Source organism: Ischnura elegans, chromosome 2 (assembly GCF_921293095.1).
Source record: "Ischnura elegans chromosome 2, ioIscEleg1.1, whole genome shotgun sequence".
NCBI classification, from domain to species: domain Eukaryota; kingdom Metazoa; phylum Arthropoda; class Insecta; order Odonata; family Coenagrionidae; genus Ischnura; species Ischnura elegans.
Window position 1 is genome coordinate 146779213 of NC_060247.1, and position 14512 is coordinate 146793724.

Sequence of the window (14512 nt, forward strand, 5' to 3'; positions counted from 1 at the left end):
ACATTTCTATACACCATCACCCATTATTCAAATGATTACAATTTTGCAATTAAAATTCAAAAAATTAACATTCCTTCGTCTTGAAAATCCGCGAATGATAAATGCAGGTTTCCCAAAAACATATTAGTTTTTGCACGGAACTTATCAAAATATTTTATCCCAATTAGGCAAATTATATTCATAAATACAGCCTTTAAAAACTTAAGGTTTAGGTACTTCCCACTTTCCATCAACATTGGCCCCTGATATGCATTGCAAACCACTCTCACATTCATTTATGTCCTTAATTTATTTATCTCAACGTACAACTCATGCTAGCGTTAATTTATCTAATTTTGTGATCACCTTACAAAGTGATAGAGGTGATTATAATTGGTCGAATAATAAATTAATGCTGCCTCGGATTCCTGACTTCATGATCCATCGCCAAGCGAAGGACATAATTGGTGACTACATCAGCTGATAATGGATAACAATTCAGCAATCGCAAACATCCACCGCGAAAGGACTAAATCAACTCGCGGTTTGAAGGTATGGATAAGGGCCGACCTTAACCTCCACACTAAGCCGATGGGATTCGGTCAACGAGGCCTAACCAAAGAGGAAGAAAGGGAAGAAGGGTTTGATGCCAATGGGAACGGATGGCAAGTCATCCGGGTGCAAAAGGAAATGAGGAGTAATGAAGACTGTCAGGGAAGAAATATCTTGGCTTCGCCTTTCACTGGATACGTTCAAAACTAAAGCGACGCCAAAGCCTTGAGCGGAACATCTCAAGATTGTGGGTGGGATGGGCTAGACACAGCGCTGCCCTCTCTATAAAAAAGAAGGAGGGGGTGGAAACTGAGCGACAGACCCTCACCCCCCCAATACCACATACCATTCATCCCTCAATGGAATCCCCTCCCACCTTCTACCACTTCCCCGTTTACCCATTCCAACCTTCCACTCTCGTTCGAATATAAAATCCGTCCATGGGATGAAAAGGACGAAATTTTCGGGGGGGGGGGGGAGGAGGAGGGTGATCGCATCTTCTATTGGGAGGACCCCTTTTTCGTCGAATCCGAGAAAAAAAGCGATGGGGAGTGAGAGGGAGGTGAAAGGGTCGAATCCTCAACATCCATGATGAGAGATCTGAGGGAGGGCGAAAATAATAATAATAAAAATATCTCGGGCGGTAAACAAGATCGAAGAGTGTGCGATACGAACGAAAGAAGCGCCACAACTGAGGTCACGCCAGAAATTTGAACCGATGGACGGAAATATGAAAGAAACATAAGAATGAACGCTTCGTTCCCCGCAATCTTTTACGCCCAATTCTAAACCCTTACTTTCCAAACCCTTTATAACCCAATGTTGCTTCTAATCAACATCAAAAATGCTTTAAATTTCAGCTCTATTTTGGAGATATTTACACTAAATATTATTTTGTAGTGTGAATTTTAATGACGACATATTTAGCTGCCAGGAAAATTACCATTGAGTGTAAAATTTTCAAGTTTTCAAAATGAAAAATCTTGAAATTTGATTTCTCCCAGAAACAACCCTGGGTTAGAAAGGGTTAACTTGATATCGTCACATCACCTTACAGCTTTTTAAACTTGAAGATCAGGCTAAAAAAAGCTGAAAATAATACGATAAGGTCTCTAGTAATAGCTTTTGAGAAAGATAAATCATGCAGCAGACAGCTTTACCGTAAGTCTCCACCGCAATTCGTCCTTTAGAAAAAATTATAAATAAAGAACATGATGTATTGGTTATTAATTACAGACATTACTAATTATGGATACAGGTGGATATGTCAATAGCAGCGTTAACCTCCCTATCACTTCAAACAATGGAGGTAGAAATAAAAATGATGCCCAGCTTACGGTTTCGGAGTCTAGAAATCACGTATATTCATCCTTATTTCAACTTTTGACTTATGAGAGGTAGAAATATGAGGGAAGGTGAAAACGAAGCCTTTTCTAATTTAAACGCCTACGTAAACTCTTCTCAATAGTAGAGTCGTTTCTGACTTAAACGCCTACGGAACATGCTCGAAAAGAATAGTCAATTTCTTAACGCTTGACTTCTGTCTCCAATCCTTCGCATTAGAAAGGGCACCGGATTAAACCGGGTTCGTTCCGATAAATCTCTCTCCAATATTCATAAGCGATGATTACGACGAAAGTAAAATGAGGGCTTAAGAGGGGAGCTGTTAAGTAGCATTATCGCGATGAAACATGAAGCGAGGGGAGAAGGAGTGAAGGTGATTGTCCAATGTTGATTGAAAAGAGGCTTCACTCCGAGGAAAAGGTAGACAAAAAGGCGGGCAGAAGGAAAAGGGATCCGGTTGTTGAAAGGGTTCTTGAGAAATTCCAGAGGAAAGCCGGAAAATATAGTTATTTGAGTTTTCGAAGGTTAGTGGGATGCGAGCCACACCTCACAAACAGTCGGCAGTGATGGTGAGTTCTGGCGGTGGCAGAATAGGGTGGTTTCCTATTATTTTTATTGCCTAAATCGAAAGTTTATTACTACAGGAGTACGCATTTCACGCTTATAGAATTTTAAATTACGATATCTATTTTTCACGATAAAATGAAAAGTGAACATTTTCAAGCGCGCGACAACGCAGCGGCTAAGTATGAATTCTGGGAAAACCCCGTGTGACGTCGTTCTGGTTCCCGCTGCCGCAAGTGAGGTGACCTTGGGGCGAGGGTATTTGCACTGCTGCGATGCAGGCTGCTAGCAGGTAGTGCTTGGCTTAAATAAGGATTATTAATACCTTATCAAACGAAGGAAACTTTCCGACCATAGGCAGTTATAATTATGGCGGTGATTATTAAGAGATGTTTCCCTGAAGTCTGTGCCTCATGCATGTATTGGTAATCTCAGACGATGTAAAACTCATATCCACTCGTATAGAAACTATGTCCCTGTGACGTCACGTGGAGTGGCATCACATGGGCGCCAATCTGGCCTATTTCAAATGAGGATAAAATTGACCATTGCCATTCGTCTAAACTGCGATTTCTAAAACCAAATAATTTGTATATTATGAATACACTAATGGTGGGTAACGAATCAATCGCAATCAATGCCTTTCGTTTTCTTTGATGAAGGAACCTACCCTACTGTTGAGCTGGATAATATTCCATATGGGCATGGTATTCCTGATTTAGATCAAAATATGTTAATGTGCATTTATTCCACAAAAAAACGATAATTTTCTACTCTCACCCAATTCCGCCCACCGTTGTCATAAGGCGCTACATGCTACCAATCTGAGCAAATCTTGAAGAGAACCCGCACCCCTTCGTTCGAATTATCACAATTGTGTTGTTAAAGCTTGTAAGAGAATAACTTAATCCACTTATTATTTTACTTTTAAGGCCCATCAAAATAAGCCCACTAAGGGAAAAAGTGGGATATGTGCAAAATGGAAATTCAATATGTACCCCTATTGTGCCTGTAAATTACATGCAAGTATTGTAAAAGTAAACAGGTTATGGCATGGTATAGATTATTTTAGCTTTCCTTCATCCAAAAATATGCTTGCTTTGGAGATTCATCCTTTCTATCAAGGTCACTCATAGAAAATGAGCTATTGAGAAATTGAACAGCATTAGACCTCGTTACCTCTCAGTATAGCTAGATGGCTACAAGCCAGTCTGGAGAGAAAAGTTTAACTATCGCCAAAATATTTCATAGAATTACTGGAGACAACCACAGGATCAACGTGCCTAAATATCTTCGCAATCGAAAGCAGAAAGTATTCTGTGTAGTAATAGTAATACAACATAATACCTTTTATATTAACCATCTAATGATGTGCAACTGATCGCGTATGTGAAGGGTCCATTGGACCCAGCTTGCCCGGTTACGTTAGGAAAAGTTTAAATTTACCATAAACAAAAAAGAAATATTTATTTTTATTTAAAAATATTTTTTTCTTATTCCATTTGTCCGTATGAACAAAGTCACAGAAGTTCACAGCACTGGGATATTTTGTTCTCATGTTATAACCTGAAATAAAGGCTGTAGGGCCCGTTGGACCCTCCTTGCCCGGATAAGGGTTAATAAAGTTTCAAATTTTAACACTTACTAGTGAGAGGAACATAAAGGGTAGGGTATAAATAAGGGTATACATAAGGTTATAAAAGTGTATTGGCCTATTTACACGATACATTAACACGTACAAGTTAATGTTTGGTTGCGTGAATGATTTTTATGGACTGGAACGGAACATGCATGAATCAAATTAGAAAAGGTTCTATTTTCCGTTCATACATTCACGCAAGTTGAGTGGAATTTAAATGTTACACGGGACATTTTCGTGTTCGTTTTCGCGTTCATACATTTAGACATTAACTTGTACGGGTTAATGTACCGTTTAAAAAGGCCTTAAGAAATGGAGTTGGCCCCAAATGCTCTCACATGAAATTTGAATTTCTAAACTCTTTTATGTCATTCTAACGCAACAATCATGAAGATCATACCTCTGTCACCGTATTATCATTCGCTCTTAGCCGAGATTCGTTACAGATTCGAGAATGCTTAGTACGATTGAGGGGAAAAAATAATTTCCACGCTCTTTCCAATTTATTATTTTTAAGACTGCAATCAAGCACGATTGATTAAAAAGGCGTACTCCCCACAATCACATCACAAGCACCTATCTTGATACCCTTTTTACTACGTCATACTACCCTACGAAATTGACCTTATCGAAAACTCGCCATGGAGGATCCATTAAAAAGCTGCAGATATTATTTTGTTGCCAAACACTTACATGTGAGTCGGTAAGTCAATTACGTATATTTTGGGAGCCTAAGGTTATATTTTCACGCAATCAACTTCACAATAATACAAATAATACTTAACAACGAGACTAAAATATTACACGACTAGAGAAGAAGCCTAATTTTCGACGAAAGCGATGGCAGTACCTCCAATTTGTAGGAAAACGTTTTTGACCCATTGTGCTAATCAAAAAGCAGTACTAATTAAGATTTTAACATTTCAACCTGAATAAAAAAGTAAAATTTGATAGTTTATTTAAAGTGAGGCCTCGACGAGTAAATTTCTCCAATTTCGAGTGCAATGAAAACACAAATATCGGCAAATGCATTTAGGATTGCGCGCTGTGCCAAATGCATACTCCCGTCGATGGAAGCGGAATAGATTTCCAGGGTAGAGCTCTTGGCTTTCAATGAATTCCAGGAGCAATTCCATGCCTATTTCTGACTTTCATGGGGTAAACTCAAGAGTCAGAAATAACGAAATTTAATCTGAAACGTAATTTCTATCTCCGTTCCCTCAAAGAAAAGTATTTCTCTGGCAGGCGTCTGGCGGCTTATATTATTGCTTTTTTCGTAACAGGAAAACAATTTTGGCTTAGCAACCCGCTCTTAATTTTCGTAACGATAGTTACAAACCTGGACCCTTACTCCCTTGTTGTCTAGGTATGGCGGCAAAAGAGGGCATTCAATGAACACTTTATGTCTTCGGGCATTACTTAGGCTATAATACCAAGAAATAAACATTAGCAACACAGTAATTGCGCCTATAGCGTGAAGGTGTATCCTGCATGGAACGCCTCACACGCATAGAGCTTTGGGCTATAATATTTGCTTGAACTTGTGATTGGCGCGAGCTCACACCAAAGATTTTCACACCAATTTGCGCGTCGAAAAAGAGCCTAATTACGGATTTCTATGAAATTAGATAAATACAGGTAAGTCTAATCATGCGACTTTTAATACTCTATGTTACTGCGTAGGTTTCCGCGGTGTCGAGATTCCAAAATCTCCATTGTTCCGGTACTATCGCGTCTGGTTTTCCATTGTAGTCTTCGACCTGAAGACGCTAGCAGCAGCGCTGGATAAACTGTTGTCATTAACAAACGACCAGACGCGGTAGCACTGGAAGAATGGAGATTTTAATATGCTAATATAAGCACAACGCCCAAGAACAGACACGAATGCTTTCAAGTGAAAGCCCACACTTCTTGAATGCCTATTACAAATTGTATAGTCCCATATTTATCCTATCCCTGGAATTTACGCCCATACGCCCATACGGGATAAAACACACTACGGCTTATATTCCAATTACTGCACAATACCTGATTTCGGCTGGAAAACCGTTTCCCAACCTATCTCGTGCACAAGCTTGAGAACCCTAATTTTGCGATTAAAACCTTCAAAAATGAAGCTAGATCCATTTACTCCGCTCCATACATTCCTTTCGACATCCTATCTAGATTTTTTCCTCTTACGTAGCTTGTGCCGCAGCGACAAAGCCTGAAAGTAAATTCCATTGAAGTCGGTCCTCGATGGCAACCATTTCAGTAGACGGTCTACGGATCTCGCCAAAATAAAAACAACCATGGGCAAGAGAGAGAAAAAAAGCGAGTGGTAGTAAGGGATCAAATGGAGGTGTGGACGCGTCGAACGACTCCGAGGCGGACAAAGAGATGGTCCAATGGAGCAGGCTTACCAAGGATTTTTCTCTGCAAAGTGCAAGTGTATAGAGGTTTTGAAGTTCCTCCCTTACTTACAGCTGGTAAGGAACAAAGATGAAAGTGAACAGCGAACATCGATGCGAGATAGAGCGAGGTATCGCATGCCCAGAGAGCGGAGTGGGCACCTGAAAGAAAAAAAGTGTCGTCCCTGTCGGAGAGGGAATTTCACTTTTGGCTTCGGCCACCAGCGGGAGCGAAAATTCAAACCGCAAGCACGGGAGGTAGAGAGGACATTTTCTCCAGAAGCCAGCGAAAAGCAGTCGTTGGAAATATCTCCCCGAGTCATACATTTTTACTGCGTCGCGAAACAGAGTCGGCTGCTCGGTGAATGGAGTTAAGTTCAACGAGCGGGAGTCGACAAAGGGAGACGAAAACTCCGTCAGCCGCGAGAAAGAGAAGCCACATAAAGATGGGAATAAAATAAGGGGTTAATCCCACTCTTTCCATTCAAATCGGTTGAAGAGTGGAGAGAACTCGTGGACCAGGTGACTGTGGCGGAAATTTTCAGCAAAGGCAAAGAACGAGCGTTTTTTTTCCCTCACCACCCCTTAGTGGGGGGGAACGAATTGAAAATACCCACGAACGCAAATAGATGTGAAGAGAGACACTCTCATTCTTGGAGCGATTCTCAAAAGAGTCTCCTGGCCATTGCGGGAACGAAGTCAAATTGATTATGCCAACTTTTTCAGATGGTTTGGAAAAGTAAGAATTCTATGTTTACGTTCCCACGCAATCGGAAAGCAAAACGGCTGGCAGCGCAAGAGTGGTTCGTTATCATGAAGAATCTTGGATGGCAATTTTATAAACCTATAGGAGAAGCCGGTTGCGGTACCATTTTCAGATATGCTTGCGCGCCGAACATGCTGTCTTCAGTGACCAAATTTCAGTAATAAATTATATTATATATTACCATTCAACAATAGTTCAGTGACCAAATTTCAGTAATAAATTATTACCCCAAATCTAAGCTAAACCCTCTCTCCTAATACGCATTACAATTTTTTGAAGTATTGAGGGAAAGAAAAGATCTATTCCTTCCATGCGGATTTTGCTAATCTTAGCGACCATAGTTTTCACATTCTACGTCATCTTCAGATCCCAAAACACATGCCGATATAGATTTGATTCACGTAATTTTTCCTTTCACATCATTGATAAATTTTGATTTATCCATGAAATCTTACAATTTGCGTTACAATATGCCATTCAACTCACTGAAGGCGATGACTAGTTAGCCATCAAACGCCAGTTATGCCAAACCATCTCAATTGGTTGTGTAAAACTTCACCCAGACCGTAAGTCAGGAAAGCGTTAAGTCTTACGTGTGTTACGATTTTTAATACCTATTAATAGCCCGCATAAAAGCATGTGATTCTAGAATTTTTATAAAAATGTGAATTACTGTCTCTTTCCTACTATCTAACGACTTTTCGACTATCTCGATTAATTATCAGGGTAGTGCAATTCCCACCCAAGCGGAATACGAACCTGCGACCGAGTCACTTGTTATATGATATCAAGATAAGACTACCATGCTGCTATCGGGTCCAGCATTGTTTCGACCATGAATATTACAAAAGAGGAATCATAAGCCGGCCTATAGATGTCCTTTCACCGACCGCACATTCAAATGGCTTTTGCGAAAGTCGCCACTCGCGTCCCTGCCGGGCAAAGCGATTCGAATTTCATGCGGAAATGAGTTACACTTAGTGGTGTAAACAGAAATTGACAGCCGTGATGATGTTATATATCAAATTTATCACTCTAAATGCTATTCAGCGCTGAAATACATTCCTCATTCATAATATATTGCGTTCTTTAATGTGTAAACATAGATTATTCGTGAGCGGCGATACCATAGGGTGAAATTACACATGATTTCATATACCAAAATTTGATTTTGAAACATATATATCCCATAGCTTTTGTCATTCCCTTAACCTCTTTTATGGTGTTCTAAATCCTAAAACCCTGAAATTCCACAGTAAAAGACAAAACTCCTCTCACACACCAACTCAAAGAACCTACTGAAAATATCTACCGCAAAAAAATGGAAGAAACTGGCAATGTGTTTGAGCAAGAAAATATGCTGCTTCGGTGAAATCGAAGAATCATGAAATTTTTTACGGATTACACAAAATTCAGCACAACACATTTGAAAATTGAAAAATATTACGTTTTTAATGGTTTGCATTCACAGATTCGTAAAATAAATGGTACTTTCGTAAAATAAAATAAGCGGTACTTTCAAAATAATCATGAAACTGAAATTTCACCTGTAACTCATTATTTTTGGGGCTTTATAGTTTTGATGAACGAGGTTTCATGGCTTTTGATTCATCCATTGGGTTGACCAAACGATTTTATGCCCCCATAACATATTATGGAAATGTATCATTAGATATGATACTATGAATTCTATTACGCCAAAATTATAAAATGAGAGTCTCAAAATTCATGAGTAACTGGTGAATTTTTTATTTATTTATAACACACAGATTAAAGCATTCGTAAATCATACCTAATATACTACGTTCCTAAATCGCTATACATCAATTATTCGTGAGTGCTAATAACCTAGAGTGGAATTATACATGAGCTCAGAAAACAATGAAGCTGAAGAAATTTAAACATTGACATCCCTAATTGTTTGTCACCGGCTTCATCTCTTTTATGGTGTTTTCAAGTCTAAAATCTACAACTTACCCAGAAAGCGACCAACATTTACTCACTAGTAAACCCACCAGAAAACCTCGTATCAAATCAGAAGCTGGCGATGAGTTTGGTCAAGGAAACGGGTCAAATGAAAATGGGTGCTTCGGTGAAAACGACAAATCGTTCGATTCTTCGGGCTACAATCAATCAAGCGCAATGGGTTTGAAAACTGTAAAAACACGCATTTCACTCACGTAACTCGCCTTTTCTTTAAACGTTCACATAGCGATCTTTTCAAAAGCTCCTTCCTCTTTGATATTTCTAATTCTCTTCCTGATGTATCGTATCGTAAAAATGTCTCATTGTCAGTATCAGCGAAAGGTCCTTGAACACCAGCCTAATGGGTCGGCTTACGGGGCAGTACACCGCCTGCATGGATGCTAACGCAGGCTTAGAGCACAAAAGCACTAAAACAAATGATTAACCAGTAAAAGTTGCTCCTTGAAACTAAAAGTAAAAGAAGAGCACTAAATATTTCTTTAATGAAAACAATATAAATTTGTGAAGAAAAGAGCCTCCATAAAATAAACCCTCCGAAACAGCTCTCCAATTCGATGAAATGTTCTTTCCTGCTTTAGAGATTAGGGGATCGGAATGGTCTTTCTAAGGTAGTTATGGAACTATTTCCGCGAAATATTAAGTTCTTTATGATAACGTTAAACATGGTTGAATGGTAAGGGTCTTTTCATTTTGTATATTCGAGACTCAAATGACCGATGGCGGCGCTGCTGTCAGTGACGTCAATTTCCAATATGGCCGCCAGAGTGATGGTAAAATCAAAACAATCGTAAAGCATTGGGGTACGGAGAGAACATAAACCATAATATAAAGAGCTAATAAGATAGATTTATTATTTTAAAACCTTCATACGGTGTATTTCTCGGCTTTTTTCGTCCGTATGAAGATCTAGAACTAAAGAAAACTGCTTGTCGACGTAACTAAAGGTGTTTATAATGTACCTAAGCATTACGACTCAGGTTTGATTCTCGACTTCCGTTCATCGGACTCGTATTGCGTTACTTTCTAGTCATTTCTATGGAATACACCACAAAAGAACTTCATAGTATTTTATACACAGTCTGCCGCTTCAATACATGGAATCATAATCCATCTCAAGCTATTTTCGTGCTGTATTTGGGTGCCACAGCCGTCTGCTTCACTGATGTGGATTGCTGTGTTCACCTTTATTATTATCATATTTCCGGATAAGAAATGAACTAAATAGTTATGTGATGTGATTTACCATTGGGAAATGAAATTGTTTGGTATGATTTAGAAATTTAAGGACGACTAAGTGAGACGATAGTTCTTCATTCTTTATCCCCATGTTGAAGTATGCAAATACTAGTAACTGAACAGCAAGGTTTCAGATAAATAATGTCTACTACTACTAATTTAGCTATATTTAATAATTTTATTAATAAATCCTCAGATGAAAATATACAAGTTGGTGTAATTTGCAAAAGGCTCGTATGTATGTTTGGTTTTATAAATCGTCTGCTTTGAGTTACAAAAACACATTCATTTGTTCAAAGTATTGCATTCAGAACTGGTATGCTCTATTCTCGAATTTAACATAGTTATATGGCATCCTTGTTATCAAGTGTAAATGGTTACAACTGAAAGGGTACAAAGCAAATTTTAAACTACTATGGTGGATTCAATACTAAACATACCCCATACAGATAAACAATGCATATTTTGGATATCCAACCGCTGATGGTTAGAAGGAAACTGAATGACCTGATATTTTTACATGAATTATGTCATAGTATGATATGTTGTACTTGTGTGAATCGAGTTTTAATCGTTCGGTTGCCTCAGAAAGGAATTGCAATATTATCTTTGCAATCTTATTAACACCAGGTTATGGTTATTTCACAGAGCATCACATGAAATTGGCTGGATTTTGAATTTAAATTTGGTGTCACAGTTAAATAATAATCCATTGAATGAGTTACTGTAACTGTCTACGGGGAAAGGAATTTGGGGACTAAGTTTATTTTCCCACTATTACATTTCAAAGTCGAAATGAAACTTGAAATTGCCTTGAATTGGTGAAAGTCGTCCATTTCTTGTCTGAAAGCAGTATGTTCTGTGTATGACTTCGAACTGACTACTGAATTGACCCCTGGAATCAATCAAAATAGGATAATAATGTTTACCATAATGCATATATTACTAATTTACATCGTGAGACGCTGTTAAAAACCGTTCTTTCAACGGCACAGTAGCTTCATCCTCCTTGCAATTGATACTTAACGTCAATCTTGAGTTACTATACTCAGCAACTTCAGGTAAATTGTTCAATAGTACATCGCGCACAGAAGAAAAAAACACATTTATCAGACTAACACGGGCAAATACCATCCCGCTTATAATAATGGCAATGTAAATATTGATTATGTTATATTGAAAATCTCGAAAACAGCGATCACGGATATCGGATACTTTGATGCATTGGATGTAAGCTATTTTTCTAATTTTTCTGCGTAACCTCACAAATGAACGATTTTCAATTGAAATAACACTATATTAACAGCTATGACATATAAAACCAACGTATCTCCATTAAAATCGTCCTAAGCAAGAGCTTACTGCTCCTACCTACGTGCGGGAATGAACAGCCGTCGCCTCGCTTTGAAACGATTCCACTTGTGCTGCAGTTATTACAGGGTCGTAGAATGAAATAATATTTAACCTCAAGTAATGGTAATAACTGTTTTGAAACCAAAAGGTAGGTATCACACCGTAACTAGTCTATAAAACAGTGTAAAGGTCTCATACACACTATTCCTCATTGCACTACCGCGTCATGACCATCGTTCCTCTGTTTCGAGCGTTCTCCGCCAGGTGGTGTCTCCCTTGGCTGGAATCGCGAATTTCACTATGTTTGGATTAACGTTTATATTGTATTACTTGTATACGTGTATTTATATATAATTGTATCCAGTGGCGCCGACTCCATGGCGCTTGAGGGGGCCCGATCCCCCTCAAAAATTCGTTATGGGTGAGAGGAAAAAATGTGTCAGGCTTGCCGATTTCCTCCGGACTGTCCATATATTATTATTATTATTATTATAGTATTCTACCGATTCGATATTCGAATTATTAGGGCTCTAATTTTTATCATATGACTCTTCCATAATGCTTGCAAAACTTAAAACTCACTACTTATAAAATTTCCGTGGGCATGATCTCCGGTTTGCCCCCCCCCCCAATATTTTTTTTAAGTCGGCATCCCTGATTGTATCTACGTTACCACCCGACCGAATCGTCGACTTGAAACTGTACTTTCAAAATAATAATAATAAATTGAAAATGAAAATATTGTAAAGAGCACTACGAAATCAATTATTAAAAAATTCTATTCATTTCTCAATGTTCAATTTTTAAGCTTCCGCTAACATAAAGAACACACTATTCACGCGATACTCACAGTACGGCAAATGCGTGTCAAAACTTATTGTATTGTCAACTGGCTGGTTTTTGTGAATATAGTTAAAGGGGACAGCTTCTGTGATTGCCAGCGGCGCTACAAGTGCTGAGAAAGAGGTTTCGGGTGCGCCGACAACTTAGTTCATGAGCCTCGCTCACAGCCTAAACACTGACCTAAACACTGACCATGGACCAATGGTCAGTGACCATTATATCCTTGATGTAATTAAGATCATATGAAAAAATAGAGCAATCAGGCATTCAAAATATTATTTCTTACATTTTATTTACTAAGCCATTGAGCTTTAAAAGCAGTATGACATGGCGAATAATACCCGATATTACCCGACAGGAAGGTTTTATTCAATAGCAAAAAGTGATTTAAGTAATGGATATTAAACCAAAAAGCCTAGGGAGGGGTAATAGCGATAAACGTTAAGGTTTTGTTGATGTATTTTTATAACTGTACGCACGATCCTTAACGTAGAACATATCATTTAACTTGAAGCACCATGGAAACATAATTTATTTAGGATTAGTCTTCATTGGGGAGTGTGGTAGCCGAGTGGATTGAGCATTTGGGTGCTATCGAGGGGTCCCGGGTTCAAACCTCAAGTGAAACCTTCGGACACCCCCAAACAACTGATGCCCTGATAGTACGAAATTCTCTCTCATTCAGCCCAGTAGAGGGTGAGTTCTACCCTCATATAACCAAACCATTCACCAACAATCAACGAATCGATCTAAAAAATTTCAATCGTCACACCATGGCCGGAGTTTAGGGGGGTCAAGGAGGTGCCTGAACCCCGAAACTTAATTTGTCCACGGTAATTTGTCCGGAAAAAGGATATTAAACCTAAATATTCAAGTACCATGAAAACAAAAACATCAAAAGCTTAAATAAATTTTAGTTTAAGAGAGTACTTAAACTGCTGTTCTGAGGAGGGTCCTGGAGTTTCTCCCGTTTCACTGGAGGGCATTCCGTAGCCCATGAACCCCCGGCAGGATTGCTGGCCCCCCTAACATAAAACTCTACAAACTCCGCCCATGATGTGAATTTCGCACGACTTCGGTCTAGTCAGGGGTGAGCTCTACCCTCACATAACCACACCAACATTCGGGTTCAATAACTGAGTGAGTGAGTTTGAAAACTCCATTGAATTTGAATGTGTAATAAAGCTGCCACAAAAATGCGTCAAGCGTTCACCATTCCCCATACAAGGCAAAGAATCGATCTAAGAATTACAACTCTGCGCAACACTCCGCTGAAATATCACTTTTTTGTAATAAACTCAAGTTTCTAGCCGAATTTGCTGTCTACTCAGAGTATCTCATTTATTTATTTGTTGGATACCAAAAATAAAGATAGAGTCAGGAGGTATATTCTGCATAAGGGCTAAGGGAGGTTTCGAGGACTTGGCGCTTGTTCGAGGGCGATGGGGTGTAATCCAAAATGGGTTGTCAACAATTCAATATGGTGGAGTTAAAAGAATTTGAAAAACGAGTCCGCAATGATTACAAAGTGGTCAAAAATGGGGTTTACTTTAAGTCTTTTCCGATGTTTTTATTGCCAATGAAGAATGGGGCACGTAGGAATTTTCACTCACCGTGTTTACACCTGGCAGCACGTGTCTAAGGTTTTGACCCGTGGTTGAATAGTGCCGCGGTCTTCCACACGCGGCCAACGAGAACACAACCGCTCAGGAGGGCAACAACAACACAGTGGAAGCAGCCGGGAAAAACACACTCTCCCTCCTCGGGATCACCACTCACACGTTCGAAGCGAACACCAGCGCAATTGATCGCCGACTGTGGCTGCAGGCGCAGGAGGGAGACGGGACGGCGGGATGATAT